Source organism: Coregonus lavaretus (assembly GCF_964263955.1).
Source record: "Coregonus lavaretus genome assembly, chromosome: 14".
NCBI classification, from domain to species: domain Eukaryota; kingdom Metazoa; phylum Chordata; class Actinopteri; order Salmoniformes; family Salmonidae; genus Coregonus; species Coregonus lavaretus.
Genome location: NC_140001.1, coordinates 42,582,522 through 42,600,936, shown reverse-complemented (window position 1 = coordinate 42,600,936; position 18,415 = coordinate 42,582,522).

Below are 18,415 nucleotides of genomic sequence, written 5' to 3'. Positions count from 1 at the left end.
CAGGTTTCGGTCCTGCAGCATTCCTGCAGGAATTGTCATGTTTGAGCAGGATTTTCAACATTTCTGCAGGACAAGTCATACAGGATTCCTGCAGGACACCTGCACAATTCCATCACAAAATATTTAATTCCTGCAGGATTCCTGTAGGACTGTTTTGTACATCATTGGGGCCGAGCTCCCTGCCATCCAGGACATCTATATCAGGCAATGTGGTAGGAAGATCCGGAAAATCGTGAAAGACTCCAACCACCCAAGTAAGACTATTCTCTCTGCTTCCGCACGTCAAGCAGTACCTGTGCATCAAGTCTGGCACCAACAGGCTCTTGAACAGCTTCTATCCCCAAGCAATAAGACTGATAAATAGCTAACAAAATAGCTACATGGACTGAGTAAAACTTGTATATTTTATTTTTGCACTGTCTCTATGCACACTCACAGGGCCCTACACACTCACTCCATCATCTGTTCACTCACACATAATATGCACATACAGTGAGGGAAAAAAGTATTTGATCCCCTGCTGATTTTGTACGTTTGCCCACTGACAAAGAAATGATCAGTCTATAATTTTTATGGTAGGTTTATTTGAACAGTGAGAGACAGAATAACAACAACAAAATCCAGAAAAACGCATGTCAAAAATGTTATAAATTGATTTGCATTTTAATGAGGGAAATAAGTATTTGACCCCCTCTCAATTAGAAAGATTTCTGGCTCCCAGGTGTCTTTTATACAGGTAATGAGCTGAGATTAGGAGCACACTCTTAAAGGGAGTGCTCCTAATCTCAGCTTGTTACCTGTATAAAAGACACCTGTCCACAGAAGCAATCAATCAATCAGATTCCAAACTCTCCACCATGGCCAAGACCAAAGAGCTCTCCAATGATGTCAGGGACAAGATTGTAGACCTACACAAGGCTGGAATGGGCTACAAGACCATCGCCAAGCAGCTTGGTGAGAAGGTGACAACAGTTGGTGCGATTATTCGCAAATAGAAAAAACACAAAAGACCTGTCAATCTCCCTCGGCCTGGGGCTCCATGCAAGATCTCACCTCGTGGAGTTGCAATGATCATGAGAACGGTGAGGAATCAGCCCAGAACTACACGGGAGAATCTTGTCAATAATCTCAAGGCAGCTGGGACCATAGTCACCAAGAAAACAATTGGTAACACACTACGCCGTGAAGGACTGAAATCCTGCATCGCCCGCAAGGTCCCCCTGCTCAAGAAAGCACATATACAGGCCCGTCTAAAGTTTGCCAATGAACATCTGAATGATTCAGAGGAGAACTGGGTGAAAGTGTTGTGGTCAGATGAGACCAAAATCGAGCTCTTTGGCATCAACTCAACTCGCCGTGTTTGGAGGAGGAGGAATGCTGCCTATGACCGTAAGAACACCATACCCACCATCAAACATGGAGGTGGAAACATTATGCTTTGGGGGTGTTTTTCTGCTAAGGGGACAGGACAACTTCACCGCATCAAAGGGACGATGGACGGGGCCGTGTACCGTCAAATCTTGGGTAAGAACCTCCTTCCCTCAGCCAGGGCATTGAAAATGGGTCGTGGATGGGTATTCCAGCATGACAATGACCCAAAACACATGGCCAAGGCAACAAAGGAGTGGCTCAAGAAGAAGCACATTAAGGTCCTGGAGTGGCCTAGCCAGTCTCCAGACCTTAATCCCATAGAAAATCTGTGGAGGGAGCTGAAGGTTCGAGTTGCCAAACGTCAGCCTCGAAACCTTAACGACTTGGAGAAGATCTGCAAAGAGGAGTGGGACAAAATCCCTCCTGAGATGTGTGCAAACCTGGTGGCCAACTACAAGAAACGTCTGACCTCTGTGATTGCCAACAAGGGTTTTGCCTACCAAGTACTAAGTCATGTTTTGCAGAGGGGTCAAATACTTATTTCCCTCATTAAAATGCAAATCAATTTATAACATTTTTGACATGCGTTTTTCTGGATTTTTTTGTTGTTATTCTGTCTCTCACTGTTCAAATAAACCTACCATTAAAATTATAGACTGATCATGTCTTTGTCAGTGGGCAAACATACAAAATCAGCAGGAGATCAAATACTTTTTTCCCCTCACTGTACATTTATACTGACTCTACACACACGCACACCCACTCACATACAAGCAGCTTCTACTCTGTTTATCTTATAGTATATCCTGTTGCCTAGTCACCTTACCCCTATGCATACTCTATCTACCTCCATCCCTCCAGTATCCCTGCACATTGTAAATATGGTACTGGAACTGACCCTGTATATAGTATGCTTACTTACTTATTGTGTTCTTCATATTTCTTCTTATTTCCTGTGTGGGTTTTTTTCTGGTATGCATAGGAACTCATACGCTTGTGTAAGCCTCATTAAAGCTTGAAAAGTGTCTGTGTTCAAACTTAATTTGATAACAATACAACAGAACAGATTAACCTGAATTAAATTTACTGTTGCGGGTTGCCAAAATAGTCTGGTGACTTTCACAAAACTTTGAGTTGATTTAAATTGTGACAAATAAATTCTAGTTCATATTTCTCCATTTACTGTGGTATAATCATGTCCGATTTTTTTTCTCTGGTATTATATGCTTTTAAATAGCATTTCCGGTTTAAAAGGGAATACTGGGATGATACCAGGATGGTTGCAATTGTCCCGGGAAGGAAAATTAGTAGATTTTGGGGAAAATATTCAACCCTAATCCATTGGGAAGGTTCCTATTGCGAGGAATAACCAATTACTGGTCCAATGAAATGTAAGCAACCTTAGCCTACTGGTAAACATCTTCAAATTGTAAATTCCAAAATCTGTTAGCAGCAATCATCTGTATCATGCCAATATAAAATAAACAACAGACAACATTATCTATTACTGGCACACAGATCCGTTGCTCTCATCATCCTCATATATTGTACGATATCTGTCAGCAGCACACCTCAGAATTTTGGTTACATAAGACAAACAAACAATAACTTTCAAGTTTTTTATTAGTCGTATGTACAGGATACACATGTTATACATCGTTCAATGAAATGCTTACTTGCAGGTTCCCGACAATGTAACAACAATATGAAGTAATAAAACATAAGAATACGAACATAAAGTAAATGGCTCAGTAGAATACAATAAATATTTTAGCATAAGTATAATAAAGGAAGGCATCATTTATAGTCCAATATTTACACATGTATTGGGGAAGGGGGGTATGGTGGGCAGTGTATATACTGAGCAGTATAATGAGAGTATGGTAGCAGCAGGTGTGACGTGTGTGTAGCATGAATGTATATGTGTGTGTGTGTGTGTGCAAGAGTGAGTGCATGTGTGCTAAGGTGCCGAGAATCAGAGCAGGTGGTCAGTCCAGTTCAAGTGTTCAGCAGTCTGATGGCTTGTAGATAGAAACTGTCTGTTGGTATCAGACCTCATGCTCCGATACCGTCTGCCAAACGTTAAGGGAAAGTAAACAGCTTGTGGCTGGGGTGTGTGGGGTCCTTGACGATGCTGTTTGCCTTCCTCAGACATTTTCAGCAGATGTCCTGGATGGGTGGGAGCACGGTCCCAGTGATGTACTGGGCCGTCTTCATCACCCACGGGAGGGACTTTGGGTTGTGGACGGAGCAATTCCCGTACCAGGCTGTGATGCAACCAGTCAGGATGCTCTCGATGGTGCAGCGGTAGTATTTGACGAGGACCCAGGGCGGCATGTCGAATTTCTTTAGCCACCTTAGGACGTAGAGACGCTGTTGCGCCCTCTTGCCAAGAGTGGTGGTGTTCTCGGTTACGCAGAGCAACTTAAAACTTGTGACTCTCTCTACTGCCGTCCTGTTGATGTGGATCAGGGCATGTTCCCTCCTCTGTTTCCTAAAGTTAACAATCAACTCCTTTGTTTTGCTGACGTTGAGGGAGAGGTTGTTGTCATGACACCACAATGCCAGTTCACTTACCTCCTCCCTATAGACTGACTCGTCGTTGTTGGTTATCAGGCCTACAACCGTGGTGTCGTCAGCAAACTTGATAATGGAGTTGGTGTTGTGCAAAGCCTCACAGTTGTGGGTAAACAGGGAGTACAGCAGAGGACTGAGGACACATCCCTGGGGGGCCCATGTGTTAAGAGTCAATGTGGAGGAGGTGTTGTTGCCAATCCTATCAGTCTGTGGTCTGCCCCGTCAGGAAGTCCAGGATCCAGTTGCAGAGGGTGGTGTCCAGACCCAGGGTTCTGAGCTTGGTGTCGAGCTTGGGGGTAACAATAGTGTTGAATGCTGAACCGTAGTCAATGAACAGCATTCTCACATAGGTGTTCCTCTTGCCAAGATGTCCAGATGTGTTACGGCCGTATGAATAGCGATGGAAATGGCATCTTCCGTGGATCTGTTGGAGCGGTAGGCAAATTGGAGTGGGTCCAGTGGGCCTGGCATGCTGGACTTAATGTGGGCCATGACCAGCCCCTCGATGCACTTCTTGATGACCGAGGTGAGCGTGACAGGGCAATAGTCATTTGGGCATGTCACCTTGTTTTTCTCTGGAGACTGGGACAATTGTGGTCTCCTTAAAACAGGTGGGGACTACAGACTGGGACAGGGACAGGTTGAAGATATCCAAGAAGACACCCGCCAGCGGGTTAGCGCACACTCTTAGGACACGGCCAGGGATGCCATCTGGGGTGGCGACTTTGTGATTATAAAGTTTTCCTCGTGTCAGCCTCGGAGAGCAAAAGCACATTGTCGTCTGGAGCTGTGAGAGTCTTCCTGGATGGCTCGGTATTGTCTGCCTTGAAGCGAGCATAAAATGTGTCAAGCTCATCTGGGAGGGAGGCTACAGTGGGCATCACACAGTTGGATTTACCTTTAAAGTCTTTGATAGTATGTAATCCTTGTCACATGTGACATGAGTCTGAGTTGTCAAACATCAATTCAAGTTTGAGTCTGTATTGTCTTTTGTGTCCCTAATGGATTTGCGGGACTCGTACCTACTTGCCTTGTATGCATTGCGCGCCACCAAGTTATCAGGGTTTGTTCTGCTGACATTGAATGCTGCTATAACGGTTGTGGCATCTCTGTATGTGACACATGCAGGAAGTGTCAGGCTCAAAAACGAATCCCCAAAATGCAAGTGATTGTTCTGAGATATTTGGGGAGGAAATATAAGCACCCCCAGTCCCCACCCTCTGGAGGCTTTTGCTCAGCTAAAATTGCCCAGCTTGCCCTTAATTCCACAATATCCTCTCCTGTTATTGTACCCTGTGTGTCTCTGAATCTAGGTCAACGGAAGCTGTTGACATGGTATCCAGTGAAAAGTAGATTTACACCGCCACAGAAGCCCAGTCACCCAGCCCTGCTGCGAAAAACCCTGACACACTCTGGTAGTAGACACATTGTTTGCCTTGTTTGAACTTTACTACATGGACATGCCAACTTAATAAAGGCCTTTTAACTGCATCTGTTAGGAGTGCAGTGTTTTTTGGTTCAGCCTCCAATTTTTCATCAATGTCACAAACCTGGGAAGCCAAAGAGCACCTTATCTTATGAACTATTATTAATATAATAATAATAATAATAATAATAATAATAATAATAATAATAATAATAATATGCCATTTAGCAGGCGCTTTTATCCAAAGCGACTTACAGTCACGTGTGCATACATTTTTACGTATGGGTGGTCCCGGGGATCGAACCCACTACCCTGGCGTTACCAGCACCATGCTCTACCAATTGAGCTACAGAGGACCACATATTGTGCTCACAATATCTGTGAGCACAAACTGGTTCAGTTGTTCACACTCATCCAGAGAGATGTTTGAAATCACATCCTCCTCCCTGTATCAAAGTGTTTGTGTTTGGGCCTGTAGTTGCTAACAATAGGGCTGAGAATTGGCAGGGACCTCATGATACAATATTATCATGCATCACGATTATATGTATCATGATTCTATGTGTATTGTGATTCGATACTGCGATTTTCCAAACATATTGCTCACTACTGTATATGTCTACTGCAGAGGAACAAGAGAGAGCCATGAGAAAACGTGTTTTAGAGATAAGTGTTCAAAACAATGTTGACACACCATTTAAAACATTAAAAAAGAAGATGGAGAACAAGCTATAAGATGAGAAATACTGGAGTTGGTACAGCCAACTAGCGCTAGCTAATGTTAACTACTTAACAAAAAAATAAGATATACACTGAGTGTACAAACCATAAGGAACACCTCCCAAATATTGAGTTGCATCCTCTTTTGCCCTCAGAACAGGCTCAATTCATCGGACAATGTACTTTACAAGGCGTCGAAAGCGTTCCACAGGGATGCTGGCCCATGTTGACTCCAATGCTTCCCACAGTTGTGTCAAGTTGGCTGGATGTCCTTTGGATGGTGGACCGTTCTTGATACACACTTGAAACTGTTGAGCGTGAAAAACCCAGCAACGTTGCAGTTCCTGACACACTCAAACCGGTGCGCTTGGCACCTACTACCATACCCTGTTCAAAGGCACTTAAATCTTTGTCTTGCCCATTCACCCTCTGAAAGGCACACACACAATCCATGTCTCAACTGTCTCAAGCCTTAAAAACCTGCATTAACCTGACTCCACCCCTTCATCTACACTGATGAAGTAGATTTAACAAGTGATATCAATAAGGGATCATAGATTTCAACTGGATTCACCTTGTCAGTCTTTGTCATGGAAAGAGCAGGTGTTCCTAATGTTTTGTATATATATATATATATATATATATATATATATATATATATATATATATATATATATATATATATATACACACACACACACACACACAAACATACACATACATACTGTTAGGCCTACTGCTGCTAGGTAGCTCTCTCTCTCTGCTCTCCCCCTCCCCTCTGTCTGTTCTTAATTGCAGGAGTGAAGTCTGGTGTGCGGGAGTCAGGGTTCCAGCTGCAGCTCATTCACCATAATCACCTCAGCCTTAAAGACCCGGTCAAACTTGCCACTCATCGTCAGATCATGGTCAAGACGACCATGTTAGTCTCGCTGCTGACACAACCTGCTTTTTTTCGCTCTTTGTGTTTTTGGCCTGTTCTATTTATATTTCTCCTGTGCCACAGATTATTGGAACCTGACTCCTGCCTCCGCTTCACTCCTGCCACCACCATCCTGCTTTCCACTACTGGACCTCACATTTGGACTCACCACGGACACTAGGACGTTACGGTACCACTCCTGCTCAGAACCCTGGATCTGTTACCCTCCCTGTAGACCTGGACTTGCTCTTCCCCTATTTTTGGAAACCTGGACAATTTAACTTTGAAATAAACCTGTTAAACCTTCTCTGGCTCGGTGTAGTTGTCTGCATTTGGGTTCATATTCAGTTTAAATCGTGACACATACAGCTGCGGAAAAAATTAAGAGACCACTGCAAAAGTATTAGTTTCTCTGGTTTTACTATTTATAGGTATGTGTTTGGGTAAAAATAACATTTAGGTTTTATTCTATAAACTACTGACAACATTTCTCCCAAATTCCAAATAAAAATATTGTCATTTATAGTATTTATTTTCAGAAAATGACAACTGGTAAAAATAACAAAAAATATGAAGTGTTGTCAGACCTTAATAATGCAAAGAAAATAAGTTCATGTTCATTTTTAAACAACACAATAGTAATGTTTTAACTTAGGAAGAGTTCAGAAATCAATATTTGGTGGAATAACCCTGATTTTCAATCATCCACACCTTGATTGACCTAGCTGTGTGGCATGGCGCATTGTCCTGCTGGAAAAACCAATCCTCAGAGTTGGGGAACAATGTCAGAGCAAAAGGAAGCAAGTTTTCTTCCAGGACAACCTTGTAAGTGGCTTGATTCATGCGTCCTTCACAAAGACAAATCTGCCCGATTCCAGCCTTGCTGAAACACCCCCAGATCATCACCGATCCTCCACCAAATTTCACAGTGGGTGCGAGACACTGTGGCTTGTAGGCCTCTCCAGGTCTCCGTCTAACCATTAGATGACCAGGTGTTGGGCAAAGCTGAAAATTGGACCTTACTCCAGTCCTCTACGGTCCAATCCTTATGGTCTTTTGCAAACCTCAGCCTGGCTCTTCTTTGCTTCTCATTGAAGGGCTTTTTTCTAGCTTTGCACGACTTCAGCCCTGCCCCTAGGAGCCTGTTTCGAACCGTCCTTGCTGTGCACTTCACCCCAGCTGCCGTAGGTTACTTGATGTCATCCTATGGTTGTTGAGTGACATTCGAATGAGTTGGCGGTCATCCCGGTCAGTAGAGAGTCGTTTTCACCCTCTGCCAGTCTGTAGCTTTGTTGTCCCCAATGTCTGCTGCTTGACCTAGTTCTTATGAAGCGCCGTCTTTGAAATTTTAAGGATGGAAGCAACCTGACGCTCACTGTATCCCTTTGCTACTAAAGCCAGAAATGAACCCTTCTTTTCCTCACTCAAAACTTTCCTTTTCAACTCTTTTGGCATGGTCAATAGTTATTTTTTGATTAATATTACTTTTGAGGTACTATAGCACTGATTTTGCCATCCAGCTGGTCCTATTGCAAGAGGATAGTGATGACCACAGCAGTGGTTTTTATACTTTTCCTCGTTAAATAAGATTTGGTTCATGTGATCACCTAATCAGTACCTAATTCAGTAGAATGAGGTGTGCCTGTGTTGGAATTCAACAGACACTGGAATGGAAGTCATACATGTAGAGATGCTGATTTAAGAAACATTTGCAGTGGTCTCTTAATGTTTTCCACAGCTGTATACAGTGGGGAAAAAAAGTATTTAGTCAGCCACCAATTGTGCAAGTTCTCCCACTTAAAAAGATGAGAGAGGCCTGTAATTTTCATCATAGGTACACGTCAAACATGACAGACAAAATGAGGAAAAAAAATCCAGAAAATCACATTGTAGGATTTTTTATGAATTTATTTGCAAATTATGGTGGAAAATAAGTATTTGGTCAATAACAAAAGTTTCTCAATAATTTGTTATATACCCTTTGTTGGCAATGACACAGGTCAAACGTTTTCTGTAAGTCTTCACAAGGTTTTCACACACTGTTGCTGGTATTTTGGCCCATTCCTCTATGCAGATCTCCTCTAGAGCAGTGATGTTTTGGAGCTGTCGCTGGGAAACACGGACTTTCAACTCCCTCCAAAGATTTTCTATGGGGTTGAGATCTGGAGACTGGCTAGGCCACTCCAGGACCTTGAAATGCTTCTTACAAAGCCACTCCTTCGTTGCCCGGGCGGTGTGTTTGGGATCATTGTCATGCTGAAAGACCCAGCCACGTTTCATCTTCAATGCCCTTGCTGATGGAAGGAGGTTTTCACTCAAAATCTCACAATACATGGCCCCATTCATTCTTTCCTTTACACGGATCATTCGTCCTGGTCCCTTTGCAGAAAAACAGCCCCAAAGCATGATGTTTCCACCCTCATGCTTCACAGTAGGTATGGTGTTCTTTGGATGCAACTCAGCATTCTTTGTCCTCCAAACACGACGAGTTGAGTTTTTACCAAAAAGTTCTATTTTGGTTTCATCTGACCATATGACATTCTCCCAATCCTCTTCTGGATCATCCAAATGCACTCTAGCAAACTTCAGACGGGCCTTAAGCAGGGGGACACGTCTCGTACTGCAGGATTTTAGTCCCTGGCTGCGTAGTGTGTTACTAATGGTAGGCTTTGTTACTTTGGTCCCAGCTCTCTGCAGGTCATTCACTAGGTCCCCATGTGTGGTTCTGGGATTTTTGCTCACCGTTCTTGTGATCATTTTGACCCCACGGGGTGAGATCTTGCGTGGAGCCCCAGATCGAGGGAGATTATCAGTGGTCTTGTATGTCTTCCATTTCCTAATAATTGCTCCCACAGTTGATTTCTTCAAACCAAGCTGCTTACCTATTGCAGATTCAGTCTTCCCAGCCTGGTGCAGGTCTACAATTTTGTTTCTGGTGTCCTTTGACAGCTCTTTGGTCTTGGCCATAGTGGAGTTTGGAGTGTGACTGTTTGAGGTTGTGGACAGGTGTCTTTTATACTGATAACAAGTTCAAACAGGTGCCATTAATACAGGTAACGAGTGGAGGACAGAGGAGCCTCTTAAAGAAGAAGTTACAGGTCTGTGAGAGCCAGAAATCTTGCTTGTTTGTAGGTGACCAAATACTTATTTTCCACCATAATTTGCAAATAAATTCATAAAAAATCCTACAATGTGATTTTCTGGATTTTCTTTTCTCAATTTGTCTGTTATAGTTGACGTGTACATATGATGAAAATTACAGGCCTCTCTCATCTTTTTAAGTGGGAGAACTTGCACAATTGGTGGCTGACTAAATACTTTTTTTCCCCACTGTATATATAGTTGAAGTCGTAAGTTTACATACACCTTAGCCAAATACATTTAAACTCAGTTTCACAATTCCTGACATTTAATCCTAGTCAAATTCCCTGTTTTAGGTCAGTTAGATCAACACTTTATTTTAAGAATGTGAAATGTCAGAATAATAGTAGAGAGTTCTGCCCACACATTTTCAATAGGATTGAGGTCAGGGCTTTGTGATAGCCACTCCAATACCTTGACTTTGTTGTCCTTAAGCCATTTTGCCACGACTTTGGAAGTATGCTTGGGGTCATTGTCCATTTGGAAGACCCATTTGCGACCAAGCTTTAACTTCCTGACTGATGTCTTGAGATGTTGCTTCAATATATCCACATCATTTTCCTTCCTCATGATGCCATCTATGTTGTGAAGTGCACCAGTCCCTCCTGAAGCAAAGCACCCCCACAGCATGATGCTGCCACCCCCATGTGCTTCAAGGATTGGGATAGTGTTCTTCGGCTTGCAAGGACCGCCTTTTTCTTCCAAACATAACGATGGTCATTATGGCCAAACAGTTCTATTTTTGTTTCATCAGACCAGAGAACATTTCTCCAAAAAGTATGATCTTTGTCCCCATGTGCAGTTGCAAACCATAGTCTGGCTTTTTTATGGCGGTTTTGGAGCAGTGGCTTCTTCCTTGCTGAGCGGCCTTTCAGGTTATGTCGATATATGACTTGTTTTATATAGATACTTTTGTACCTGTTTCCTCCAGCATCTTCACAAGGTCCTTTGCTGTTGTTCTGGGATTGATTTGCACTTTTCCCACAAGTACATTCATCTCTAGGAGACAGAACGCGTCTCCTTCCTGAGCGGTATGACGGCTGCGTGGTCCCATAGTGTTTATACTTGCGTACTATTGTTTGTACAGATGAACGTGGTACCTTCAGGCATTTGGAAATTGCTCCCAAGGATGAACGAGTCTTGTGGAGGTCTACAATTATTTTGAGGTGGTTTGGGATGAGCCAGACGGCAGAGTGAAGGAAAAGCAGCCAACAAGTGCTCAGCCTATGTGGGAACTCCTTCAAGACTGTTGGAAAAGTATTCCAGGTGAAGCTGGTTGAGAGAATGCCAAGAGTGTGCAAAGCTGTCATCAAGGCAAAGGGTGGCTATTTGAAGAATCTCAATTATAAAGTATATTTTGATTTGTTTAACACTTTTTTGGTTACTACAAGATTCCATATGTGTTATTTCATAGTTTTGATGTCTTCACTATTATTCTACAATGTAAAAAATATATATATATATAGAAAACCCTTGAATGAGTAGGTGTTCTTAACCTTTTGACCGGTAGTGTATACACTGTATATATCGATACTTGGAGTTACAGTATAGATATAAAATCGGCAACAGAAATATCACGGTACATCTTTTTTCTGTCCATCCCTAGTTAACAGTAGCACATCCAGACTCTTAGCTAAAGGACATATTATTATTATTATTATTATTGCTAAAGGGACAAGATCAAATTGCTGATCTGACACTTGTGGTGTCAAAGGGTGACATGAAGCTAACACCTTAGGTGTCACCTCCATGCCCCAAAAACATTTGACATTTGACAGACAATGGCCTATGGGACGTGCAGTACTACCTGCCACTGTATTTTCCTGGGAACTTCCAATGTGTATCCACAAAGAATGTTCCAATTTAGTGTAACAAGAAAATAATGAAATGTCGTACAAAAATGTTAACAGTGTTGGAATCTCACCCTCTATGAATTTCAATCTGAGCATTGGATGTGTGGTAAGTCATGGCCAGGTTATTCTTTTGTACAGTAAGTGCTGCGGATTCCAGCCGTGAGATGAGAGACGAGAGGATCTATAGAATTTGGCACAGTCATTTATTACACAAGTGGAAACAAAATGTCACCCCATTCATGTTCCCCCTTGCTATTCCTCTGTAACACGGTTTCACCTTGAGCATAAAAGTGGACTGTAGTGAGTCTTCATGAAGAACTTAATTACAGTAATGGGGATGTCCGCTCTCTCTTACATCTCCAGTTTGTGAAAATATCAAAACCTGCCCATGTGACTGACTCCCATTCATTATCTCTCATCGCACAGTGTGTGTGTGTGTGTGTGTGTGTGTGTGTGTGTGTGTGTGTGTGAAGGGAGGAATGTAACGAGATTCACTTTCCCAGAGATCATCAGCATGTACAGTACAATTTCACCAACCTACAGGAAATCCTTCACCTTGTAAAATGCGTTAGAGGAGATCTGCTATGCCACGGAGAAAGATGGAAAAGGTCACTTTAATTGAAATGATTGATCCAGCGCTGTGGTGTTCACACAGCTCAGGGCATCCCATTTGATTTGACCGCATATGTGTTAAAATACCCAGTAAGTTAGAAAATAGAAGATGCACTGGATGCACTATGAAGCTTCTACAGTATGTGTCCAGAATAATACCATGCTAACTTTGATAACATGACTCCATCTGTGGCGGTCCACTGCAGTTCTGTTAAACACTGATAGCTGCTGATTTAAATAACTTGTTTTGGTTTTGGAAAAGCTTCCCAAATCTCAGACGTTTCTTTAATTATGTAGTTTCACCTCAGCCCAAAAAGCCGTAAGGTGTGTGGCGTTCCCTTCCGTAGGCTGCCACGGACAGAGAAACAACAGTAGTCAGCAGTATAGAGCTGCTGTAATTAGGATGCTAGACAGGCCGTTCTATTTTCAGCCTCCTCCACCCACCCACTCTCTGGAGAAAGAAGCACTAGCACAGTTCTCTCCCAGACATCCAGCCCACCGACACAGCCTGGCCAGACCTGGCAGCCAGCAGAAGGGAGATTGTCTGTCTTCGCAAAGCTACAAAGCCTAATTAACCTTGTAAAAAGGTCGTTGGGAAGTGTTGTATTTATTTATCTATAGTGTGAATGATGGCCCTCACCTTCGCCGGGTCTCCCCAGACGACAGATTACACTCCAGTGTTAATCTGACTGTTAAATAACTTCATGCTCCATAAAGTATGTGCGAGTGCTTGTGCTTGTGCATGTGTGCGTGTGTGTGTGAAAGAGAGCGAGCGAGCATGTGTTTGTTTGTGTGTGCATGTGTGCGTTCACGAACGTGTATGTGTCTAAGATGGCCCTCATTGAGTTCTCTACAATAGAGTTTAACTTAAACCACAGACTGTTTTCAGTCTGAGCAGAGATTACAAATCTCTGGAGGGACTTGGAACGAAGAGAGGAAAGATTTCGAAAGCAATTTCCTCCTCTCAGAAACACATTCTGTACATGTAACACCTTTACATTGCAACATCGGAAATCCTTATAACATGATGGAACAGCGATAATGGGATTGGCTTTAATACTGAACAAAAATATAAATGCAACATGTAAAGGGTTGGTCCCATGTTTCATGAGCTGGAATAAAAGATCCCAGAAATTTTCCATTTGCACAAAAAGCTTATTTCTCTCAAGTGTTGCGCCCAAATTAGTTAACATCCCTGTTAGTGAGCATTTCTCCTTTGCCAAGATAATCAATCCACCTGACAGGTGTGGCATATCAAGAAGCTGATTAAACAGAATGATCAATACCTTGTGCTGGGGACAGTAAAAGGCCCCACTAAAATGTGTGGTTTTGTCACACAACACAATGCCACAGATGTCTCAAGTTTTGAGGGAGCATGCAATTGGCATGCTGACTGCAAGAATGTTCACCAGATCTGTTGCCAGATAATTTAATGTTAATTTCTCTACCATAAACTGCCTCCAACGTCGTTTTAGAGAATTTGGCAGTACGTCCAACCGGCCTCACAACTGCAGACCACGTGTAACCACGCCAGCCCAGACTGGGAGACTATTCAGGATAGAGGGAAAGATGAAAGGAGCAAAGTACAGAGAGATCCTTGATGAAAACCTGCTCCAGAGTGCTCAGGAACTCAGACTGGGGCGAAGGTTCACCTTCCAACAGGACAACGACCCTAAGCACACAGCTAAGAAAATGCAGGAGTGGCTTCGGGACAAGTCTCTGAATGTCCTTGAGTGGCCCAGCAAGAGCCTGGACTTGAACCCGATCTAAAATCTCTGGAGAGACCTGAAAATAGCTGTGCAGCGACGCTCCCCATCCAACCTGACAGAGCTTGAGAGGATCTGTAGAGAAGAATGGGAGAAACTCCACAAATACAGGCGTGCCAAACTTGTAGTGTTATACCCAAGAAGACTTGAACAAAGTACTGAGTAAAGTGTTTGACTACTTATGTAAATAATGTATCTGTTTTAAATTTTAATAAATGTGCAAAAATGTCCAAAAACCTGTTTTTCTTTGTCATTATGGGGTATTGTTTGTAGATTGATGAGGGGATTTTAATTTTTTTATCCATCTTAGAATAAGGCTGTAACGTAACAAAATGTGGAAAAAGTCAAGGGGTCTGAATACTTTTGACTTACTTTTTGTTGTTCGAAATAGAGACGTCTAGAAGGGCCATGGTTCATATTGGATTGTGTAGAATTGCAGGAAATGAGGTTTAGATGGTTTAGACCCCAAATTGTCAGGGGTAGGACCCCCAGATCCCTGCCAGGTTAAGTCCCCCCCCCCCCCCCTGCTTCTAAAACCAAAGTTGCGCCCTTGGTGGACAGGCGCATCTCATTAAAACGAGCGTGCAGGCCTTGGTCACAGGTCAGCTCCAGTATTTTATCATCAAAAACCGATGACAAGCTATGAGTCTCTTCAGGTAAACGGATTACGCATCCACTGCTTTTCCGGGCGTGGATCAGATTGTGAGGGGAAGTACTCCTTGTATTTGAGAAAAGTTTTGCTTAGATGTGACCCCATCATTTTACGCATGTGATCTATGTCTACATCAGCCACGTCAGCCAGAGTTGAGAATTGGGGGAACATATCGAAAATGCCTCTATCCACTGTCTCTCCAGATGCCCAGCAATTGTATTGTTTGCTTGGAAAATGTCACTAGAGCGTCCCTGCATGGATAGGTTGAGTGGCAGTCTAGTCTGTAAGCCTGAAGATCCCGATACAACAGTCCCATCATAATCCATGTCCGTTACAGGGTGTCCTTGTTCAGAACACGGAATATTTTACCTGCAGTTGTATTCTGAGGCAACTCTTTGCAACAAATGAATTATTCATCTATGTAGCGAATATATACAAGAAGCGGGGCAAGGCGGGTTTCACTGATCTTTGTAGCAGCAATTGGGCCTAAAACCTCTCGGCACGCATTCACGAGTGAGAGCATGACCAGCTTTTCAACTATAGTGAAAGGAGCCTGGCACTTGGAATTGTAAGTATGAAGCCTTCAGTAAACTCTTGTTGTCTGTGAAATGATTGTCTGTGAAACTATTGTGCAACACTGAAGGATATGTCAATCCTCTACATTGCTCACCCGCGCTGGACATCTAAAGTTATCAATATAATCCACAAGTTCTTAATGATATATCATGTTGGGTAACTATTTCATGTAGTTTAATATTTATCATATACAGTAGCCTAAGCATATATTATATATACCTCACATGCAACCTGTGAAAAGAGTATGCAATTTGTATGTTAACAAAGCCTATTAAACTGGTTCTGATTCCATAAAGATTATTTAGCAATATGCAATAAACTGTAGTTGAGTTACAGGAATTGGAAGGTCAACAAAGGTATGATAACATTATAAAAAGCATAAGCTTAAATTACAAGCATTAACAAGCATTACAAGGCATTACACTAGGCATGATCAGAGAGCCTGAAAGTCCATGCCCCAATAGTCCCTGGGGCTGAGAAACAAAGAGGGAGAGTGTATCTCACCAGCGCAGGTCAGGAACAAAGAAGAGAGGGCGAGAAAATGAATCTTAGACCCCTTTATAAGCATGTGAGTTGTTTGGATTCAAAATCTGAGTTGTTGACCAATAGCATTACTGTTCAGTTAACTTCCAATCAGATATCAGACCTACAGGATGTAAAGACAACATAACCTCTGCTTCTCAGAGGTGTGACAGAATGGGGGTTGGAGAGATAATGCAGCATTCCTAAGACAACACAAAGGAATCCTTGCATACAGTTGATAAGTCACTTCGGGGGCTGGGCCACCCTAAATCTAGTATTATTTTTCTGTAATACAATATTGTTTAAAAGAGAAGGGGTGCAGTGACGATCAATAGCAGGTCAGTGCGTGATGGATGTTCGAGCGATTATTAATTTCACCCCAATAGACACATTTCTCTATCTGCAGTCTGCACAGACCATGCAGGCCCTTAAAACCTGAAGAATAGAGAAAAAAATCGAGTTCCCCTATTCACACATCCATTCTCACTCTGTGAGGTGAAGTAATGAAGACAGGGGTAGCAGTCACATGGGAGGGAAGGAGGATACCCCATATGTCTGCCTTAGCAACACACAGTGAATCATTTTAACAACTGCACTAGCCTTGCATAATACACTGATAGGACGTCAGTGTGCTCGGAGTAAAGAGCAGTACTTAGAGTTATCTTAGTTTGGATTCCACTTCCATTACACAGTCAATAACAAAGAGAGGAGTAGCACAACTCATCACATGTCCTATTTGTAGTGATTTTGTATGCTCAGTGACCAAGGAACAATACCTCAACATACTGTATATTGGCCTCCCTTACGTACTGTACTACTGCAATATTCAGTCACCACATATGAAGTCAGCACGATGATTAACTTTTAAAGCAGTAAATGTGTAAGGCATAGTGCAGGGCACGGTATAGAATGAGTACAGTGCCTTCAGAAAGTATTCATACCTATTCTGTTGTGTTACAGCCTGAATTCAAAACAGATTACATTTATAATTTTTCACCCATCTACACGCAATATCCCATAATTGAAAATGAAATAAAGAAATATCTCATTTACATAAGTATTCATACCCCTTTGCTTTAACACACCAAATTGATCTTAGGTGGATCCAATTTTCTTTGATCATCTTTGAGATGTGATCACTCTCTCCGTAGCCGATGTGAGTAAGACTTTTAAGCAGGTCAACATTCACAAGGCCGCAGGGCCAGACGGATTACCAGGACGTGTACTCCGAGCATGTGCTGACCAACTGGCAAGTGTCTTCACTGACATTTTCAAAATGTACCTGACTGAGTCTGTAATACCAACATGTTTCAAGCAGACCACCATAGTCCCCGTGCCCAAGGACACTAAGATAACCTGCCTAAATGACTACCGACCCGTAGCACTGACGTCTGTAGCCATGAAGTGCTTTGAAAGGCTGGTCATGGCTCACATCAACACCATTATCCCAGAAACCCTAGACCCACTCCAATTTGCATACCGCCCCAACAGATCCACAGATTATGCAATCTCTATTGCACTCCACACTGCCCTTTCCCACCTGGACAAGAGGAACACCTACGTGAGAATGCTATTCATTGACTACAGCTCAGCATTCAACATCATAGTGCACTCAAAGCTCATCACTAAGCTAAGGATCCTGGGAATAAACACCTCCCTCTGCAACTGGATCCTGGACTTCCTGACGGGCCGCCCCCAGGTGGTAAGGGTAGGTAACAACGACGACACAACAGTGGTAGGCCTGATCACCGACAATGATGAGACAGCCTATAGGGAGGAGGTCAGAGACCTGGCCATGTGGTGCCAGGATAACAACCTCTCCCTCAACGTGTCCAAGACAAAGGAGATGATTGTGGACTACAGGAAAAAAAAGAGGACTGAGCATGCCCCCATTCTCATCGACAGGGCTGTAGTGGAACAGGTTGAGAGCTTCAAGTTCCTTGGTGTCCACATCATCAACGAACTATCATGGTCCAAACACACCAGACAGTCGTGAAGAGGGCACGACAAAGCCTATTCCCCCTCAGGAGACTGAAAAGATTTGGCATGGGTCCTCAGATCCTCAAAAAATTCTACAGCTGCACCATCGAGAGCATCCTGACTGGTTGCATCACCGCCTGGTATGGCAACTGCTTGGCCTCCGACCGCAAGGCACTACAGAGGGTAGTGCGTACGGCCCAGTACATCACTGGGGCCAAGCTTCCTGCCATCCAGGACCTCTATACCAGGCGGTGTCAGAGGAAGGCCCTCAAAATTGTCAAAGACTCCAGCCACCCTAGT